This window comes from Canis lupus, chromosome 13 (assembly GCF_011100685.1).
Source record: "Canis lupus familiaris isolate Mischka breed German Shepherd chromosome 13, alternate assembly UU_Cfam_GSD_1.0, whole genome shotgun sequence".
Lineage (NCBI taxonomy): Eukaryota > Metazoa > Chordata > Mammalia > Carnivora > Canidae > Canis > Canis lupus.
Genome location: NC_049234.1, coordinates 21,671,671 through 21,684,120, shown reverse-complemented (window position 1 = coordinate 21,684,120; position 12,450 = coordinate 21,671,671). Strand labels below are relative to the sequence as shown.

At 49.3% G+C, this 12,450-nt stretch overlaps 1 protein-coding gene and 1 long non-coding RNA gene across 4 annotated transcripts in view; one reads left to right on the top strand and one right to left on the bottom strand.

Annotated features, from left to right (window-relative positions):
• The window catches only part of ZHX2 (zinc fingers and homeoboxes 2), a 161,732-nt gene that overhangs the window by 122,889 nt on the left and 26,393 nt on the right, over window positions 1-12,450 (bottom strand). The window lies entirely within an intron of this gene.
• On the top strand, window positions 5,764-8,270 carry LOC102153186. 2 transcript variants are annotated; one of them, XR_005368602.1, is made up of 2 exons: window positions 5,764-5,825; window positions 7,053-8,270. It is a non-coding gene; the product is annotated as an uncharacterized LOC102153186 (long non-coding RNA). The 2 variants fall into 2 exon arrangements; XR_005368603.1 differs by having other exon boundaries at window positions 5,773-5,825; window positions 7,060-8,270.

Genomic DNA, 12,450 nt, shown 5'->3' with positions numbered 1-12,450 from the left:
CCTAAACTCACAATTCTATAGCAGAGTATTTTGGATGTCCAAAGAGTTAGCTTGTTGATTTAAATATTTTACAGGTCCAAAATTTCTGTAACCAGTTTGCATAGTTTTTCATCCTCTACTATGCCAGGAGGCTAAAAACCTGGCCATGGCCAGGGTCTTTCATGGTATCTGTGAGGACTGACCCCTTAGCAAAGCTCGAACATCAGAACCTGGGGTGAGGGAGGCCCCTCCAATTCACTGAATGGAAGCAGGGAGTTGGAGTATGTTCATCACAGCCAAGGCAACCAACGCGTCCTGTGCACTTACTAAGTGCCAGGAATGTGCTCACGGTTGGGTTCAGAGAGGACTGCCCTGCCCATGAGGAAGTCAACCCCTAGCCAGGCAGCCAGACACTGAGCGACTATCAAATGATGTGACCAGTAGCTACAGAAAGTGGTGAGGCTACATGAAAGGGAGGAGAATGTGCGTTTGCCCGAGGGTGTCCCAAGAGGCAGATGATGTGATGGGGGGTGTGGCAGACAGAACAACATCCCCTCCAAAGATGCCCACACCCTAATCACCGGGACCTGTGAATCTGTTATCTTACATGGCAAAGGGAACTTTGCAGATGTGATTAGGTTAGGGACATAGAGATGGGGAGATTATCCTGGCTTATCTGGATGGCCGCAATGTAATCACAAAAGCCCTTAGAAGTGAGACCGGGAGGTGGACCTGGGTGGCTCAGTGGTTGAGCCTCTGCCTTTGGCTCAGGTCATGATCCCGTGGTCCTGGGATCAAGTCCTGCATCAGGCTTCTCCCTCTGCCTATGTCTCTCTTTCTCTGTGTCTTTCCTGAATAAATAAAATCTTAAAAAAAAAAAAAAGTGAGAGAGGGAAGTGGGAGGCTCAGAGTCAGAGCGATGCAGTTTGAGAAAGACTCAATTGCTGGCTGTGAAGGTGAAGGAAGGGGTCATAAGGCAAGGAATACAGGCAGCTTCTAGAAGCTGGAAAACGCAGGGAAATAGACTCTCCCCTAGAGCCTCCAGAAGGAATAGCCCTGTCAATGCCTTCATTTTAGCCCAGTGAGACCCATTTCAGACTTCTGAACCTCCACCAGTTTGCGGCAGTTTGTTACAGCAGCTCTAGAAGATGAACACAGGATAACTCGAGTAAGACACAGGAGTCCTGGGGGACCAGTCCTGAACTGGTCCTGAACTGGCATCACTTGCTCTCTCAAAGCCTCTGTTTCTCCCTCTAAAACCCAAAAGCACTGGCAGGGGTGGGAGGGATGGCTGGCTCCGTCAGTTGAGCATGCAACTCTTGATCTCAGGGTTATGAACTCAAGCCCCATATTGGGCTTGGAGCTTACTTTAAAATAAACACAAAACCAACCCAGAGCACCGGGTGTAGACACTCCCTGATGCCCCTTCTGGTTCTGACACCTGGCGATTTTATGGAAGAGAGCAGTAGCCACTGTACTGTAATGACTGGTAGTGAGGGTTGGCAGAGAACAGCCTGTCCCAAAGCATGTTTGGTGGGATTTAAGTTCCATGGGCTGTGGGGAAGGGTTAGTCAAAAAAGAGGGCAGCAAACCATTACCCAAGACTTACCAGGCACTGTTCTGAGCTCTGGGGAGTCAGTGGTGAGCAGGATAGATGACGTCCCTGCCCTCGGAGAGCTCAGAGAGGAGGAAGGAGCCGACACACTGAACCAAGGAACAAGCCATTTTCCACTGGCCATTATACCATGATGAAAATGAATCTGGTGATAAGATAGTGTGGAACAGGGAGGCTGGCCACTCTCAGCAGGGTGGTCAGGGCTGGCCTCCCAGGGTCAAATTTGACCTGGGCCCACGGGATGAGATGAGCTGGGCATTTAAAGCAAAGGCTAGAGAAGTATGAAAAATATTGAGTTAAATAAAATTAAACAGAATCCTATATGGAGGAGTCCTGAGGGTTTGACTATATTAATTGGTTCATGTGTTCATTGTCCAAGGACACGTTATTTTATTGAACCAGGCAGTGCTCTAAACACAAGGGATACAGTACTAAACAAAACAGGCAAGGTCCCTGGTGTATGGAGCACTGTTAGTGTGGGGGAGACAGACAGTACTAAACTCAACAGATAAATATAAAATCAGGATATACTAGGACCTTGAGGACCAGAGCAGGTATGGGAGAGGTGGTGGTGGTGGTGGTAATGGTGATCTGGGAGGAAATCTGGTGTTGATACGTGAGCAGCAGAAGAGAATTAATCACTAGGCAGTGTTTCCCAAACCAACATGACAATGGAACACTTTTGTCATAGAGCAGCGTGCAGGACTCCTGGTCCTCGGAACACACTTTCAGAAATACCGGCATATAGAGAGTTGAAACATGAAGGTGGCATCTGCACATTCTCACAAGACTGAGGCTAGCTTGTCAGGATGGAGACTATGAATCTCATGACTGCAAAGTAAGACATTTTGTATAGAAGTGCCCCCTCCCAATGTATGTCGGAATATAGGGGCGGGGACGCCTGGCTGGCTCAGTTGGTAGAGCATGTGACTTTTGATCTCAGGGTCATGGGCTCATGAGTTCAAGCCCCAAGTTGAGCATGGTGCTTAAAAAAAAAAATGGGGGAAAGTGGGAGTGACTGGGAGGCCTCTGCTCGGTTTCCGAGTTACTAAAGGCCTGTGTACTCTCTTAGGCTGTCCTGGATTCACCCTCGGTTCTGTGGGATTCATGAAGCTTGAGAATATAGTAAGCCCATGATTAGACTAGATGTCATGAGCACATGCTAGTTTTCCCCAGAGAACAGAATATAAGAACAGGAATCCTTTTTCTAGGATGTTATGCTGCAAAGAACATGTATTTATTTTTAAAATGTATCTGGGTGACAATGATCAGTGTCCACATTTCTGGGGATCTTTACCTGAGTCCCCCTTCAGTTCTGATAAAGGAATGAATAGTAGCCCCCCACCCCCACCCCTAAGACCAGAAACAAGACCTGGCCTATACTCATGCCAGGTGCACATCCTGACAAAAAGACTAATATTCTCTCCTAGAGGCCAGGCCATAGGGAGTTTCACTGCGGACAAACTCCACCGTCCCTGCAGTGTCCTTTCCTGTCGAGAGAAGGCTGTCTGGACTTTCTCACAGCTCAAATCAGATGAGGCACATTATGTATTCAAGTCCTGCTGCAGCAAAGCCTTCCAGCATGCCATCCTGCCCGGGTTTCAGCAGATAAAGGCCTCTCTCGGGAGCAGCTCCGTTCATGATGAGCTGGGCTCCAGGTCGGCCAGAGGACCGCTCCGAGAGCCTGCAGAACGGGGCCTCACCTGGCAGGTGGTAATGCCACTCACCTTCCTCATTCCCTAGGCAAGAGGTCAACACAAACAGATTGGAGGTCTTTCCAGGAGGGCTGCCACCTTTCCGAGCCTCTGCTTCCCAGGAGCAGTGGGGAGCGCCTGACTGAGCACCCGTGTGGGTCCTCTGCTCGGATGCTTTCTCTCAGATGACCACCTTCTTGTCATCTGTCATCTTTTTCATCGCAGCTCAGTGTCACTTCCTCTGGGAAGCTGTCTTGATCGGATCAAACACCACCATTTGGGGTTCTTATGGCACATTATGCCTCTTTTATGAGCACCTGCAGTGGCGTCAAATCCCAGGTCTGCCACTCACTGTCCCTTGAACAAATTCCATCCCCTCCCTGGGCCTCAGTTACCAAAGGAAGGGAATTGCTAAGATGCTCTCTATGGTCCCTCCCTGTCCCAATCCTTTGGGATTTCCTTTCCTAAGGCGAGTCATGATCACACAGCAGCTGGCCGAGCAGAGGTCCTGACCTTGGGCTGTGACCTTGGGAGAAACCCTGTCCCTCCCTTTCATTTACTCAGCACTAAAATGATAGCTTGAGCCACAATACTGGCTTCCAAACTTTTTAAGACCCAGACATCCTTTTCAAATGATGCCCTCTAATACCTAAAACAGGTTCACAGTGGAGCTGCTTTGTGTGAAATGGAAGCAAGGGTCCCACGGCCTCTGAGACACCTCCCCCACTAGGGCTCCTGAAGCACAGCTTTCAAACCACTCCCTGAGACAAGCTCTCCAAATCTAACACTAGGGCAAGTTCCAATGTCCACCCACTCACACCTCATGTCCACTGGTTGCCCCAATCCTGTGCGGTCCGCAGATCTTCTGTTGAGAAGCGTCCAAAAGATACAAAAGTTTGTCCGTTCCTCTTTACTTTTCGCTTTTAATATGTTTGACTGCACACGCAGCTCCAGAACAAGCACGGGATGCGGATTATAAAGGTAGGATAGGAGAAAGCAATCAGTAAGCCCACTTCTAAATCTTTGATATGGACGCAAAGGCCCCAAGTGCTGGAACAAAGGACATAAGTGACCTCTGGTTCCAGCTCTGCCTGCCATCTCTCAGAGGAGGCCCCGACACCCATGGAAGGTGTGCTGACCCTCAACACATCCTGGGTGCCTGTGACCCATCATGCACAGTAGCGCTCTCTGACCGTGGAGTTCTTTTTCTTTTTTTTTTTTTAAGATTTTATTTATTTATTCATGAGAGACACACGGAGAGAGGCAGAGACACAGGCAGAGGGAGAAGCAAGCTCCCTGCAGGACCCTGGGATCACGCTCTGAGCCGAAGGCAGATGCTCAACCGCTGAGCCACCCAGCCGTCCCCGACCATGGAGGGCTGGGCAGCAAATCAGGAGACCTGGCCATGTGTCCCCGGGAGCACCCAGTACAGCCAAAGCCAAGGGCACGAGTGGGGACTCCGGGTCCCTGCAGTAGCAGCTCATCCCTCTCCAGAATCCAGAACTTGATGGAACATCTACCAATCCCTCTTACCCAAGTGTAAATTGCTGGGGCGGCTTTCCATAGCCAGAGCCGTACACTCCATTTCTTTATTTTCTAACACCTTCTAAATTCATCACCCTCCAAGTGGTGAGCAAAACATACGGACATTTGTGGGGAAGTATGAGTGCTCCTGCTCCCTCTAGTCAGGGACACACAAAAACCCACTGAGAAGCCATCCAGGAAAAGCCTCCAGGGATAGGCTTCTATGGGACAGGCTGTTCTTAGGTTTTTTTTTTTTTTTTTTTTAATATTTTATTTATTTATTCATGAGAGACACACAGAGAGAGAGAGAGGCAGAGACACCGGCAGAGGGAGAAGCAGGCTCCATGCAGGGAGCCCGACGTGGGACTCGATCCCAGGTCTCCAGGATCATGCACCCTGGGCTGAAGTGCAGGTGCTAAACCACTGAGCCACCAGGGCTGCCCTGTTCTTAGGTTTTGATTCAGAGGCCACAAGAGTTGACCTTTGGGACCAGAGAGAAAGCTTTCAAATTCTGAGGCAACTGATGATGATGATGATGATGATGATGATGATTAAAGACTCTAAAACCATCTCCTTAGAGGTTCTCCTCGTTTCCCCTCAATATTCATTCGGCTTATAAAAATGCATTAAATCAGCGGTCACTCCGCTACTCCAGATGTGGCCCACTCTCAGCCCTGTGGTCTGGTGACAGGTCTCTGTCACTCTCAGGCCAGCAGCTGAAACCACAGCAGGCCCCGGCCTGTCCCCCTCCCGCCCGCTCCCTGCCCCCTTGTCCCTCTCAGTCCTCTCTAACTTAAACCGGTGAGCCCTCCGTGGCAGACCCAGCAAGCTGGAAGGGGAGGGAGGGGGTGCTATTTATAATTCGGCGGAGTTGGCCCTCAGAACACCGCCAGTTTTTCCAGGCGGCCTGCCAGAGGCCACATTCCCCGGGCTCCATATATGGGCCTCCCGCAGGCCCCTGCGGCCACAGCCTCGCCTCCGAGGGGACCAGGGCCGCCTGAGCAGTCGGGAAGGTAAGGCCCAGTCTGCCCCTCCGGGGCCTGCGTGGGGCCACAGACAGCCGGGCAGCCTGGCCTCCCGCTGCTTCCCCTGGGGGGCTGGTCAGAGCAGGGGGGGAGGAAGGAGGAACCCCGAGGTGCAGCCTCATGGAGCTGGAGAGCAGCCGGCCCCCCCCCCCGCCCCCCTCCCCCCCCCGGGGGCTTGAATAAGAATGGCGAGGAAAAAATGTATTCTTGCTACGAAACATTAGGTCACCCCTTCTTTTTGCCAAGTGGTTTTCCATTGTTTCCATCGGGATGTGACTGAGGTCCGTGGCAGCCTTGCCAGCCCCTGAGGGCTCCGAAAGCTGGATTTATGGACGCCCTCGGATGGGCAGATGGGAGGGGAAGCCCAGCGCGGTGGGCAAGCCAAGGCAAGGCAAGGGAGCGCGGCCCTGGCAAGCAGATATTTTCTGCAGGCTCTCAGCTGTGATGAGCATATGGCACGGACACAGGAGGAGAAAGGTGGCCAGCCTCTCGTGGGCATTTGGACATAAACGGCCCACCCCCCTCTGGAAGCCGAGCCCTGAGGCCAGAGGAAGGGCCTGACCGGTTGAGTTGTCACCCCAGGCCTCTCTCATCCCCGTCCTTCTGCGCTGATGCCTGTCAGGCCAGGCTGGGGCCACACATGGGTGGGGGCCGGCGGGGGCGGGGTGGGGGAGGAGGCCCTGGAGGCCTGGAAACCCCCCTCCACGTTCACGTGGGCCACTTTACTTCCATTTCTCGGGCGGTGTTTCCAAAACCTCCTCAAGAATTGTCTGTAGTGGACACAGCTGTGTCAAATCAAGTTCAAGTCCTTTCTCTAAATAGCCTTCTGTGGCCATCTGGATATTTCTTCCTTAGGACGGAGAGCATCTGGTATTATTATGAATTGTTATTTTTAATATTAATAACAATCGTTTGGCTTTATGGAGTGCTTACTATGCCAACCAGTCAACGTATAGCATCTCATTTAATCCTCATGATAACCCCAAGAGGTGAGTGTTATTTTGCAGGTGAGGAGACTGGGGTGCAGAGACGTTAAGTGGCATGCCCACGCTTACCCCGTGGGTAAGGAGCACACCCCCGGTCTGTCCAGCTCCTCACTTCACATCTCTCTGCTCTATGTACTGGGTCCTGTCACTTGCACCTGCATCTGTCACATTTTAGCTTGCAGGCGGAGGCCACGTCTTAAATGTATTGCCCCTTCTCTTCTCCCCTGAGCATCTAGAACAAACCAGATCCATGGAAAATCTTCACTCAGGAGGCAGTTCTTTAGCCAAGGGCATCTATCACCTGTGAGTTCTTTTCAGCCTAGGATGGATTCTGGATTCTCTTTGGACTCCGGGGCCTCTGTAGCCCTCCCTGTACGGCCAGCACCCTCTATCTGTGGACGTCCCAGCTGTCCCTACTGTTACTTGCTTGCCTGTGACAAATATGGGGCTGGCACTTCAGCAGAGAGAAGCAGCAGCAGGAGTTGATCAATTCCTAAGCAACAAAGATCCTGTTTTCATGCAAACGTCCTCAGCATTAAAACAAAAACAAATTCTTCCCGGGGCGCGTCCTGGATGCCAAGTCTCCTTGCAAGACACATTTTTAAGCAGGGTTTTGCGCCTGCGTGAGAGACCAACAGGGAACGGGAGGAGAGCTGTGTGCCAACTGCCAAGTGTTAGGAGACGATGCAGGACCTGAAGGTGGAATGGCAACAAGTGCCTTGAGTTATGAACAGGTAGGGACCGCTGAGGCCTTCCCGAGGAGGGAGTTATACTGATTCCACCCAGGGGTCTCCGAACAGATGGTGTTGGTCTGGTCCTGCAGGACCTGGGTGCCCACCAACACCAGTGCTGTTGGAACATTGCCAGGGTCACTGGGCTAGCCCAACAGTTACAGAAACATCCACAGGGCATCTGGCCTCCAGCTGGCTCCAGCGGTTCCGGGAGTTTTGTCCTTTAGGATAACACACATGAACCGATTAAGGGCAGGCCGCACGATTCACTTTTGGCCAATAACCAGCAGTACCAGGACTGTGACTGCTGAGTACCGTAAGATCACCTGGTACCACCCCCTTCCTGCTGATGCCTTGCCCATGGCTCATGGTCGAGCCAAGACACTGGCTCAAACCTCTTTTCTCCTGCTCTCCGAAACCCTCCTCTGCTCACAGGGAGGGATGCCCTGGCTTTAGTGCATGCCCAGAAGCACCCAGTGGGCTCAGGCCTGGGAGATGCAGAGAATGTAGCACCAGGCAGCAGCCTTCTCCAGCCAGTCTGAGCGCGATTCCAGGGTAAGAGGGGCTCCTTCCTCATCTGCTTCTCTTCCAGCACCTACCACAGCAACAGGGGCTGCGCAGGCCAAGGTCTGGTGCTGGGCACAGCAAGTGGGGAAGTCTGGCTGGAGCAAAGGGCCTATAAAGGAGCTTCGTGACAAGAATCAGCTATATAGAGTGGAAAGAGCATGGACTTTGTGTACAAAAGACGTGGGCTGGCATCCAACACTGTCACTGTGTCCAGGACTGAGAGTGCTCCCCAGTACCCATAAGCTTTTCCTGCCAGGCGTGCGGCTGGACTCCATTTCCCAGGCTCCCGTGCAGTTGGGAGTGGCCACGTGACCAGGCGCCAGCCAATGGAATGCAAGCAGAATTGACGTGGCCCAATTCCAGCCCTGGCTCCCCCCCAACCCCTCCCATTTGGCGGTTCTTTCTCTGCCAACCAAATGGGGATCCGGAGCCGCAGAGGGAGGGAGCCTGGGTCCCTGAATCACTGCATGGACGACTGTCTGCCAGACACATACACTGAGTTGTGTTTGCAGGCAATAAACTCCAAAAGTGTTAAGTGATTAAAATTTGGGGGTGGTTATAGCTGTTAGCCCAACCTGACTAATGCAGCCTCTTACTGGCCATGTGGCTTTGGGTAAGTTTCTTAACCTCTTGCAGCTTCAATTTCCTCATCTGCGAAGTGAGAATTTTAAAAAAGCCTTCCTGAGAATAGGCTAACATTTGTAAAGATCCTACAACCAACTGGTGCACTATGACTTTTGTGAGCCGTAGACATTTTGCCTTTGTGGATCCCTTCTGGCATTGAAAAAAATAATAAAATTTAAAAATAAAAACAAAAAAAAGGTTTTGATATTACACTGGTATGAAGATGACTATAATCCAGGCCAGATAAATCATTATGTTTATTATTTTTATATTTGGTTTTATATTATTATTATATTCATTTTTTCCTTTTGATTTTCAGGGAAATTAAACTTTTTCTGGGGCCCTAAAAGTATTGTGAGCGCTAGGCACTATGCCTCTGTACCTAACAAAGAAGCCGACCCCGCTTACTATAGTGCTTGGCCCATGATGCATGCAATAAATTGAAACTATTATGGATTTAAAAATAATAATAATAGGAAGATGGAAGCATGAAATAGCAACAAAAGGTTATAACGCCCCTTTCATATACTTCATTTCCTTCAACTCTCACATCCATTGTAGGAGCTGGTTCTCACTTATATTTTCCAATGAAAAAGGTGAGGCTCAAGGAGATTGAGGGTTATGCTCAAGGGGGGTAGGAACTTTGTGCATGGCGCCTTATATCAGGCTCAATGCTAGACACCTGTCTTTATCACTTTTAATTTTCTCAACACTATGATGAGATAGAGCTGCTGCTGCTTCTTTTTTTTTTTATCTCCATTGTATGACTGAAAAAAAAAAAAGATATTGATGTAAGGACAAGTGGCTGAGCTGAGAACCGAAACCACTTCTGGTGCCAAATCTAATGCTCACTCTACCACCTCGCCTTTCCATCTATCAATAGCTCTGTCATGAGAATTGATAAATGGCAGCGTCTGCGGAGGGTGTGAGACACCCCAACACCTTCTTTCACAGAGCAGAAAAGAACCTGCTCAGAGCTGAAATCCAAACACATCATGCCAGATTAGACTTGTGCTTTCTTATTCTCCACCCAAATGTACTCCTTAGAAGGTCTAATTATAGTGACTTCTATTTTCTTGTAAATAATCACATCTGTCATAACTGATTTAACTGATCCAAGGCTCCAAGTTGGCAATCTTGGAGGCCTGAGCCAATGTGTCAATTATGCCAAGTAGTCTGTAAGCAAAAGTTGCACGAAATGGAAGAGAGAAAAAAAAAATGAGTCGCAGGCATATAGATGGTGGGGACCAATATGTGCTTTTTCACAACAGTAATATCAACACAAACTCCTGAACATGGCCAATGGGTGTCAATCCATTGGCAACCTAATTTAGTAAAAACAAACAGCCAGCCAGATCCTGGGGGGGAAAACTATCTTTTTTAGTGGAGACCCAATCCTAGAAATTAGTTTCTCCAATATCTTTTGACTTTAAGTAAATACCCCCCCTGGAATTTGCCATGGCTCTTTATGCTTTTTTTTTTTTTTTTCAGAAAAAAAAAATGGGTTGAGGGGCTCACATGATTCAAGAATATACAGGTAGCCCCTTTGTGGAAGTTTGTGTTATGCCACTTCACTTTTACTTCAGACCTGCGTTAGTACCTGATTTCACTAATGGAAAAAAAATCCAAAGAGGACTTTTGCTTTTATGGATAAAAGACAAAAAGTGAAGACAGCATCCCATACTGGTTTTGCAGCAGTGGTTATAGAGGCAGCTGGACCCCGAGGAGGGAGAGGGAACCCTCCCCCATCAGCTCCTTCCCCGGGACCTACACTCAGCCCCTTGGCATCAAGGGCATCAAGCCACCAGAGCTCTGACATGTGTCTGTGAGCATCTGTGCTTTATGTTGACTTATTCTGTGCATCCATTAGCAAGATGTGTCCTAAGGTATCAGAAAAGCCTGAGAGAGTTTATTTTGGGGTTCTGGGAGTGCTAAAAAAATTCCCATATAAGTTAATGGTAATTGCTTCTTTGCTTTATGCCATTTCAGCCTGCTTATGAGAGGTTTCATAGGAACGCTCTGCTCCCGGATAGCGGGGAAACCTGCGGTCTTAGTGGCTATAAATATAGTGTATAAATTGAGTGTGGCTCTTCAGCCAGCATAGAGTGGTAGCTCGAACTTTGGATATGGACTTGGGTATAAGTCTCTCTTCACTTATCACTAGCGTGACTAAGCAAATCATGTAACCTTCCCCAATTCATCTTAGCTTCCTTATCTATAAAATGGTGACAATCCAGAACCCTCATGAGACCGAATGATATAATGACTAAGTGTGACAGCCTGTTGGAAAGTGTGAGCACCACATAAATGCTCATCATCATTATGATGAACAGATCAGCATATACTGAGACCTGTTTTCAAACCATGGGGATGGCTTCTTTCTCTCCTAAAATAACTCCAAGCACAGACAATCATGATTTCAGCGACAGAGGGGATAAGAGATTGGATCTACTCGGGACTTCTTTCATAGGCAGGTGTTTGAAAGTCATCTCGTCAATTAAGCTCTGAAAGTCCCTCCCTGTGTCTGATGGGAAGCTTCGAGAAAGGAGCATCTTCCAGGTAAGGATGCGGGACAGTGAAAGGTGGCTCTCATTCACCCCCCCAGCTGCCCACAGGAAATGGACACGTGCTTTTGGGGACCCGAATCCTGCAGCTGGTGTAACCTCTTTTGGGTCTGGTCCGTCTGTGTGAGCAGAGGGGCTAAGAGCACAGACTCTGAAGCCACAAGGCCTGAACTTAAAGTCTAGCTCAGTTTTTCACTTGTGGTGTGACCTTGGGCAATTTATCTTTCTGTGCCTCAGTTCCTCAACTGTAACATGAGGGCCAGTACTTATCCCTTAGGTGGATGGTGAGGAATAAATGAATGAATATATGTCAAAAGTGCATAATAGGACCAGGTACATAGGAAGCAATCAGCACATGTCAGAATTTACTAGAATGGCTACAATGGTCATATTACAGGCAACGGACTTTCCTGCATCCAGTGTTGTTTCTTCTTTTTAAAAAAGATTTATATGTTTATTTGATGGGGGAAGGGACACGGGGAGAGGAAAGAGAGAGAATCTCAAGCAGACACCCCACTGAGCATGGAGCCCGACGTGGGGCTTGATCTTACGGTGCTGAGATCATGACCCAGCTGAAATCAAGAGTCGGACACCTAACCAGCTGAGCCTCCCAGGTGCCCCTCATCCAGTATTTAGCGACATGCGTGTTTAACAGCTTTTCCATGCCAAACCCCTTACTGGGAAGGAAATTTGGTGGTCCACATGGAAGATCTGGCAACAAAGCACAGTGTCAAGAACTCCATGATTTATCTCTGAATCTGCAAGAGAGGCCTGGAGTCACCCCTTTCAAAGGAAGTTCATTTCTGGGGCAGAAATGTGGGGGAAAGGGCTCTGGACTGAGAATCAGGAGGCCCAAGTCCCAGCCCAGTGCCATTTTGCCCACTCTGTGGCCTTGAGCAAATCACTCCTCTCTGGGTAATAATTTTCTCACTTGTAACATATAGAGGGATTTTGGCTGTGAATCTCAGTTTATTCATTTATAAAAGGGATAAGAGGAAGAACTGTCACACAGAACTATCACATCACTCCACCTCGTGTGCTGTGAACCAAATGATGCATCCCATGTGAAGATGGACCGGGGCCCTAAAGGCCCTAGGCCATCCAGTTCCCGTGTCTCCTGGCCCACAGCTCTCCCTCCATG